The sequence below is a fragment of the Pinus tabuliformis genome, chromosome 4_2 (genome assembly GCF_031772625.1).
Source record: "Pinus tabuliformis cultivar Carrire ecotype Pingquan chromosome 4_2, CPIR1, whole genome shotgun sequence".
Classification (NCBI taxonomy): Eukaryota; Viridiplantae; Streptophyta; class Pinopsida; order Pinales; family Pinaceae; genus Pinus; species Pinus tabuliformis.
The window spans coordinates 977,800,802-977,809,989 of record NC_142304.1 but is presented as its reverse complement, the minus strand read 5'-3'; positions in this window follow the sequence as shown (position 1 = coordinate 977,809,989).

Sequence of the window (9,188 nt, the reverse complement as noted above, 5' to 3'; positions counted from 1 at the left end):
TCGTCGTGCCCCCTTCCCCCAACCCATTACCGATCTTTCCCATTCACCCATGCCCTCTTCCCCCTTCTACCCTACCCATGCGCCAGCCCTTGCCACCCCCAACTCACCCACCCATGCACCCTTTCCCCAACTCTTCCTTCCCTACCCCACAACTCTCCTCCCCATAAGCCCACCCCCTAACTCACATTCCCCTCCAATCTCAACTCCTCCCCCCCTTCCTTAACGTCGGCCCCATGGGCCCCACCCCCTAACTCCTTCCCCCTTTGTTTCCTTCCCCGTGCCCCCTCTCCCTCCACCCCCTTCTGCCCCCTGCCCACCCCTACCCGTACCCCCCCCTTCTGGCCCTACCCCTACCCCCCCGAGGGTGGCACTACGCGGGGGGAGCGGGAAGGGTGGGCGGGGTGGACGGAGGGGCCGGGGGAGGGGGAGGGCTGGGCTGGGTGGGCCAGGTAGGGGGGCGGAGGGTGTGCGGGGTGGGGAGGGGGCCGAGGGGGGGGGGTAGGGGGATGGGGGGGCGGGGGGTAAGGTTAGGGGGTGGCGGGGTGGGGATGGGGGGGATAGGAGCAGAAGGTGGGGGGGTTGGCGGGGTAGGGCACGGGGGTAGGGGTGGGCGGGGGGTTTGGGGGGGTGCAGTGGGGAGGGGCGGCCGCGGGGAGGTGTTGGGGGTGTAGGGGGTTTGGGGGATGGGCGGGGCGAGGGGGGAGGGGGTTTTGGGGGCGAAGGGGGATGGGGCGCAGGAGTGTGGGGGGACGGTAGGGGATAGGGTGAGGGAAGGGGAGGGGGGAAGCTTAGGGGGTTGTGGGGGGCGCGTGGGTAGGGGCTCGCCCATACTTGCCTAAATGTCTACTTAGCCTCATTATCCCTCACCTGACCTCCCGCTCGCCCATCGACCCGCCTGCCCGTTAGAGGTGGCTGGGCAATTCTGATTATACAAATAAAAAATTTATGGTATATTTTTGTTATTAATTTAAGTTAATATGTTTTTTTATTTACTAATTTATGTGTTTTTTTTAGGAAAATGGCATCAAGGAAAATTTATGTGAATCTTTCTGGACCAAAGAGTCTTAAAGGTGTATCTTCAAAAAACATTGGTGAACGAACTCCACCTGAGCTCATGCCTACAAATATTTCAAGTGCTTCAAGTGATAAGAAGCTAATCTCAGATTGGAAAAGTTCAAAAGAGGTGAAATTTCCATCAAGAGTCTGGTATGTGAAAGAAAGAGAGAGCACCACTGTTAATATATATCTATACATTGATATACCCCATAATAAAGAAAATTTGGAGGTGATGGAAAGAGTCATAGATATGTGTTTGGTACCAAACACTGAAGTTGTTTACGTACTTACAAAAGCTCCCAAGTCACATGAAAGGATTAAATACTGACTATCATATTCATTATATGACACGAGAGAGGTATCTACAAAGTTGTGTAAACAAATCGTAAATGAGATGACACAAAACATCGTAAGTATTGTTATTTGTATTTTTATTTTGCGTTTTGAAAGTGTCTCGCTATATTTTTTTAACTTTGTTTATATTAACATATGATATTTTGTTTGGCAGAATTTTGTTGAAAGCTGTTCAATTAGGTTGGAAGGCATTCATTTCATAGAGCATAATCTCATGAAAGTTGTCAGCCATTTTTACTCAGTGTCAGAAGAAGATATGGAAAACATGGAAAATGTAGTAATTGATGATGCTACAAAATTACATCCAAAGAATCAGAAAAAAAAAGGCCTCTGGTGGATAAATCTAGCAAGGGTAAACAAGTTACTTTTGAGGACGATGAAGTTGAAATTGACAATGAAGCATATGTTGCCATTACTGAAGATGACATTGGAACTGAGGAAGGTCGTAAAAGACCAAAAGTAACAATGCCCAAGAATAGATCTCTTGAGAATGTTATGACGAAAAAAGGTAGAGTTGAAGATCTTGAAGTAGTCATTACCAGCAGTCAAGAACCTAGTGAAACTTCAAAAGAAAGCAGAGAAATCATTACACCAGGAGCTGATTTAGATGATGGCATAATCAAAACAAAACAAAATGCCATTTGACAGAATTTGACATAGAGAAACTTAATTGATGGTGGTCGTACATTTCAGTTAAATATCAGACAAACCTATAAGGCAAGTGAAGGACAATGCCAATATCAAGTCAGAAAGCCACATCATCTGCATGTTCACAACTTGAAGACATTGATGAGGTACAATCCATATGCTCATGTGGTTAGTTATGTGCTTCTTGTTGATGGGGGGGCGGGGGTAAGGTTAGGGGGTGGCGGGGTGGGGATGGGGGGGATAGGAGCAGAAGGTGGGGGGGTTGGCGGGGTAGGGCACGGGGGTAGGGGTGGGCGGGGGGTTTGGGGGGGTGCAGTGGGGAGGGGCGGCCGCGGGGAGGTGTTGGGGGGTGTAGGGGGTTTGGGGGGATGGGCGGGGCGAGGGGGGGGGGGGTTTTGGGGGCGAAGGGGGATGGGGCGCAGGAGTGTGGGGGGACGGTAGGGGATAGGGTGAGGGAAGGGGACGGGGGAAGCTTAGGGGGTTGTGGGGGGCGCGTGGGTAGGGGCTCGCCCATACTTGCCTATATGTCTACTTAGCCTCATTATCCCTCACCTGACCTCCCGCTCGCCCATCGACCCGCCTGCCCGTTAGAGGTGGCTGGGCAATTCTGATTATACAAATAAAAAATTTATGGTATATTTTTGTTATTAATTTAAGTTAATATGTTTTTTTATTTACTAATTTATGTGTTTTTTTTAGGAAAATGGCATCAAGGAAAATTTATGTGAATCTTTCTGGACCAAAGAGTCTTAAAGGTGTATCTTCAAAAAACATTGGTGAACGAACTCCACCTGAGCTCATGCCTACAAATATTTCAAGTGCTTCAAGTGATAAGAAGCTAATCTCAGATTGGAAAAGTTCAAAAGAGGTGAAATTTCCATCAAGAGTCTGGTATGTGAAAGAAAGAGAGAGCACCACTGTTAATATATATCTATACATTGATATACCCCATAATAAAGAAAATTTGGAGGTGATGGAAAGAGTCATAGATATGTGTTTGGTACCAAACACTGAAGTTGTTTACGTACTTACAAAAGCTCCCAAGTCACATGAAAGGATTAAATACTGACTATCATATTCATTATATGACACGAGAGAGGTATCTACAAAGTTGTGTAAACAAATCGTAAATGAGATGACACAAAACATCGTAAGTATTGTTATTTGTATTTTTATTTTGCGTTTTGAAAGTGTCTCGCTATATTTTTTTAACTTTGTTTATATTAACATATGATATTTTGTTTGGCAGAATTTTGTTGAAAGCTGTTCAATTAGGTTGGAAGGCATTCATTTCATAGAGCATAATCTCATGAAAGTTGTCAGCCATTTTTACTCAGTGTCAGAAGAAGATATGGAAAACATGGAAAATGTAGTAATTGATGATGCTACAAAATTACATCCAAAGAATCAGAAAAAAAAAGGCCTCTGGTGGATAAATCTAGCAAGGGTAAACAAGTTACTTTTGAGGACGATGAAGTTGAAATTGACAATGAAGCATATGTTGCCATTACTGAAGATGACATTGGAACTGAGGAAGGTCGTAAAAGACCAAAAGTAACAATGCCCAAGAATAGATCTCTTGAGAATGTTATGACGAAAAAAGGTAGAGTTGAAGATCTTGAAGTAGTCATTACCAGCAGTCAAGAACCTAGTGAAACTTCAAAAGAAAGCAGAGAAATCATTACACCAGGAGCTGATTTAGATGATGGCATAATCAAAACAAAACAAAATGCCATTTGACAGAATTTGACATAGAGAAACTTAATTGATGGTGGTCGTACATTTCAGTTAAATATCAGACAAACCTATAAGGCAAGTGAAGGACAATGCCAATATCAAGTCAGAAAGCCACATCATCTGCATGTTCACAACTTGAAGACATTGATGAGGTACAATCCATATGCTCATGTGGTTAGTTATGTGCTTCTTGTTGATGGGGGGGCGGGGTAGGGCACGGGGGTAGGGGTGGGCTGGGGGTTTGGGGGGGTGCAGTGGGGAGGGGCGGCCGTGGGGAGGTGTTGGGGGGTGTAGGGGGTTTGGGGGGATGGGCGGGCCGAGGGGGGAGGGGGTTTTGGGGGCGAAGGGGGATGGGGCGCAGGAGTGTGGGGGGACGGTAGGGGATAGGGTGAGGGAAGGGGAGGGGGGAAGCTTAGGGGGTTGTGGGGGGCGCGTGGGTAGGGGCTCGCCCATACTTGCCTATATGTCTACTTAGCCTCATTATCCCTCACCTGACCTCCCGCTCGCCCATCGACCCGCCTGCCCGTTAGAGGTGGCTGGGCAATTCTGATTATACAAATAAAAAATTTATGGTATATTTTTGTTATTAATTTAAGTTAATATGTTTTTTTATTTACTAATTTATGTGTTTTTTTTAGGAAAATGGCATCAAGGAAAATTTATGTGAATCTTTCTGGACCAAAGAGTCTTAAAGGTGTATCTTCAAAAAACATTGGTGAACGAACTCCACCTGAGCTCATGCCTACAAATATTTCAAGTGCTTCAAGTGATAAGAAGCTAATCTCAGATTGGAAAAGTTCAAAAGAGGTGAAATTTCCATCAAGAGTCTGGTATGTGAAAGAAAGAGAGAGCACCACTGTTAATATATATCTATACATTGATATACCCCATAATAAAGAAAATTTGGAGGTGATGGAAAGAGTCATAGATATGTGTTTGGTACCAAACACTGAAGTTGTTTACGTACTTACAAAAGCTCCCAAGTCACATGAAAGGATTAAATACTGACTATCATATTCATTATATGACACGAGAGAGGTATCTACAAAGTTGTGTAAACAAATCGTAAATGAGATGACACAAAACATCGTAAGTATTGTTATTTGTATTTTTATTTTGCGTTTTGAAAGTGTCTCGCTATATTTTTTTAACTTTGTTTATATTAACATATGATATTTTGTTTGGCAGAATTTTGTTGAAAGCTGTTCAATTAGGTTGGAAGGCATTCATTTCATAGAGCATAATCTCATGAAAGTTGTCAGCCATTTTTACTCAGTGTCAGAAGAAGATATGGAAAACATGGAAAATGTAGTAATTGATGATGCTACAAAATTACATCCAAAGAATCAGAAAAAAAAGGCCTCTGGTGGATAAATCTAGCAAGGGTAAACAAGTTACTTTTGAGGACGATGAAGTTGAAATTGACAATGAAGCATATGTTGCCATTACTGAAGATGACATTGGAACTGAGGAAGGTCGTAAAAGACCAAAAGTAACAATGCCCAAGAATAGATCTCTTGAGAATGTTATGACGAAAAAAGGTAGAGTTGAAGATCTTGAAGTAGTCATTACCAGCAGTCAAGAACCTAGTGAAACTTCAAAAGAAAGCAGAGAAATCATTACACCAGGAGCTGATTTAGATGATGGCATAATCAAAACAAAACAAAATGCCATTTGACAGAATTTGACATAGAGAAACTTAATTGATGGTGGTCGTACATTTCAGTTAAATATCAGACAAACCTATAAGGCAAGTGAAGGACAATGCCAATATCAAGTCAGAAAGCCACATCATCTGCATGTTCACAACTTGAAGACATTGATGAGGTACAATCCATATGCTCATGTGGTTAGTTATGTGCTTCTTGTTGATCCACTTCAAGTTCCCAACAAAGAAGCATTTGATAAGTCGAAATGTTTTGAATACAATTATTATGTGCTTGGGGGGAACCATTCTGTTGAAGCTCAAAGACAATTGATGGAGGAATATCCTAATAACCCACGTTTTGAAACAATGAAATGTATCATTTATGCTGGTTTAAATGAAACAAAAGCAAAGTTAGTGGCATGGGATCATAATTTAGATAATGAATATAGGATGTCTATGACTTTGATCCAAAAGGTTAGATTTATTCATAGTGAATTCCTAGAAAAATGTGGTGGGGATAAGATAAATATTACTGCAGATTTTCGAAAGGAATGTTGTATGGAAATAGGCTATCAAATTGAAGAGAAAACTAATTCAAAAGGTGGAAAAGAAAACAAATATAGCGATTTATTCAGAGGTGTTGATAACATTTTCCAATTGGCATTTAGAACTGGAGATATTTGGAATTTGATTGATGACATTTTTAGCATGTGGGAAGACATTGGCATTAAAAACCAGAGGGTCAAAAACTCTAAGCCATTGATATGTAGCAACAATAAATCAGCTCCTGAACTGAAGCAACTTCCAGAAGATATGACCATCACGCCTTGGAGGGCGATGCAAGGAGTGAAAGATGAAAAAATTGTCAAAACAATATTATCTCGTGTGAGCTCAGGGGAATTATCATTGGAAGAAATGTCTGAAGAATTTCAAAAGTAAGTTTGCTGAATTATTTTTACTTATTTCCAGGATTATAGTTATCTTTTAAATAAAACATGTTGTTATCGGTAGTATTTGTTATACATATCATTATATTAACTTTTTCTTACTTTATCTATGCAGTCATAAAGTTTACATGAAAATTCAGGAACAAATGGTTAAATTGTTGAATGAAGATAGTTGGGATGATGTTGTACGCAACTATCCAGATTCAAGTTCTACATCAACATTAAAAGCTTTTTATCTTGCATTTAAAAAGGTAACTTGATTTATACATTCAGTTTTAATCATCTGTGTACTATTTTTAATTTAAAACTTACACATACATTTGTTTGTTTGGTAAAAGATGAGGAAAGAAGATAATGGAGCACCAGACAGTTTCAAGACTTTTATTGAAAAAATAAAGATTGAAAGACTGAGAAAGCAACGTATTAAGAATGTTGAACTTGATCCAACTCTTAATCATTTCATTTGGAATGGGCTAGACACTATTCAATATCAAGTAATACAAGGCGGCTGTGAAGACATTGTTAAACTCGTACCAAAAAGGGATTATGCCCTGGTTATTGCAGATATTCTCCATGGTTTCAATCTTCCAAACATTTACTATGATAGTGACCCTTATATTTATCAAGCTTTTAATAAAGTGGTGGCGGGATTTATGGAAGTGACGTCATCACCATTATGGAGATTTGTGACATTTCATTCAGACACACAATTGGTAATGGTATTGTCAAGCTTGAAGGGGAAAACAAATTCAAGGATGCAGCTTACATGGTAAGATGTTTAAAGGTATATTTGATTAATGTTGAAAAATTTATTTATGTACAAGTTAATTGAACTTTTACTATTTTATGTTACAGGCAAAAGTCAAATCTTCTTAACAATGAAGATCAACAATTTATAAATGACTGTGAGTTCATTCATATTGATAGTTGGGCAAAAGATGATAGCCATATGTCTATGATTTTTAATCGGGTGGACAGAAAGAGTCATAGCCAAATACTGACTTATGATGCTGTTGTGAGAAAACTAACATATGAAGACAAAGAAACGAAATGAGAGATAGTTAACATTTATCAGAAACCACAATTATTGATTAACTATCTTATAGACATATGTTCAAATGAAAGAGATTGGGTTCTGGATTTATTTTCTGGCTCAGGTAGGTTTTGCCACATGGAATTGAATTTCAATATGTTCTTTTTTTTAATTAATATGTCATTGTACTAATTTACTTCATTATTTTTTTGTGCTTGATAATTAGGTACAACACTAGCATGCTGCCTTCAAAAAGGAAGAAATTGCATTGCAATTGAGAAAGATCCATTACAATGCAATTTCATTCAGCAAAGAATTAATGCTCTTCAATTTCTTCCAGATGCAATGCAAGAAATTGGGTTGAAGAAAGGGGACTTTAGTGAATCACATGTGGCAAAAAAGGCAAAGGAACCCCAACCACCATTACATGGAATGTTTGGAAAGACATATATTGGGAGATTTGCAGACATCAAAGACCCATTAGAAGAGGAAATTGTGCAAAATGAAGCAGAAAATATTGTGGAAGATGAGAATGATGAAACTCTAGAGGACGAAGAGTTTGGATTACGTGACATTGTTGATTAAATTTAAGTTATATATGGAAATCAAGCTTTGCAATGTTTTGACTCTGACATTTCATGAAAAGAATAATCAATGAATTAAAGTTGTTATGTGTTCAATATTTGTAATTTGTGATTTTCGCATTGATTTTTAAGTTAATTATTATTTTTTGAAAAAAAAGTTGTTATTATTATTTTTTTGACATGAAATTCATAAAAAAAAAAAACTATTATTTGACCATTTTTAGTTAATATTTTTGTATAAAAATTGTGATTTTGACATGTCAATTCTAGCAAAAAATTATCAAAACGTTTAGTTTTTTTGTTATATTTATGTTAAAAATGGTTATTTTTATGTCCATTGTTAAAAAATGTTGTTTTTTAGAAACAATTATTTCATGTGGATTGAAAAATTAATTAAGGATGTATAAATATGTAGATTATCTAAAATTCAAACTATCGACTTTCTAATTTAAAAACGCAAAACAATAAAAACCCCACTAAAAAAAAATTTAAGATAGAGAACAAGAAAATATGAATAAAATGACCACTTCAAAAACTATCAAATTTAGAAAATAATTTTTTACATTTCACACACTAGAAAATTTAAAGTCAAAAAAATAGGTCTTTTAAAAAAAGGGTGTGATGCAGAATACTCACTTTTTAAAATCAGCATGAAAATCACTACCATTCTAAAACTTAATGCACATGAAAAAAATTAAAGTTCCAAAAACCATGTTCTAAAAAAAACATGTATATTCTGCATCACCACTTTTGAAAATCAGGTCATTTTTTTACTATCTTTACGAAACGGGTAACAGTATCACTTCTCGTTTCAAAGTTTACATTGTTTATTGTGTTGGTGACAATAGTAAATAGTAATTGGGTTATTTAAAAAAATATATAGCATTGTCTCTATGGAAGATCTGAGGAGTTACAGATGAACCTCCATAACTCTCTTTTCACCAGACAATTATCAGGTAGGAGCAGTTATCTCCTTGCCTCCTCTTTCTCCAAAAAAAGGAAAGAGAGGGAGGAGGGAGGGGTTGGAAAAAAAAGAGGAGGGTTCCTTAATATGAAAAAGTTTTCAGTGGGAAAACCCCTATAAAATATCTTCCCTGGTGGAAGAAACGCGTTTGTAGGCTGGACTTGGGGTCCGGAGGCCAAGACAAACTAAATGTTGCCTTAGAAGTTGTTCTGAAGGA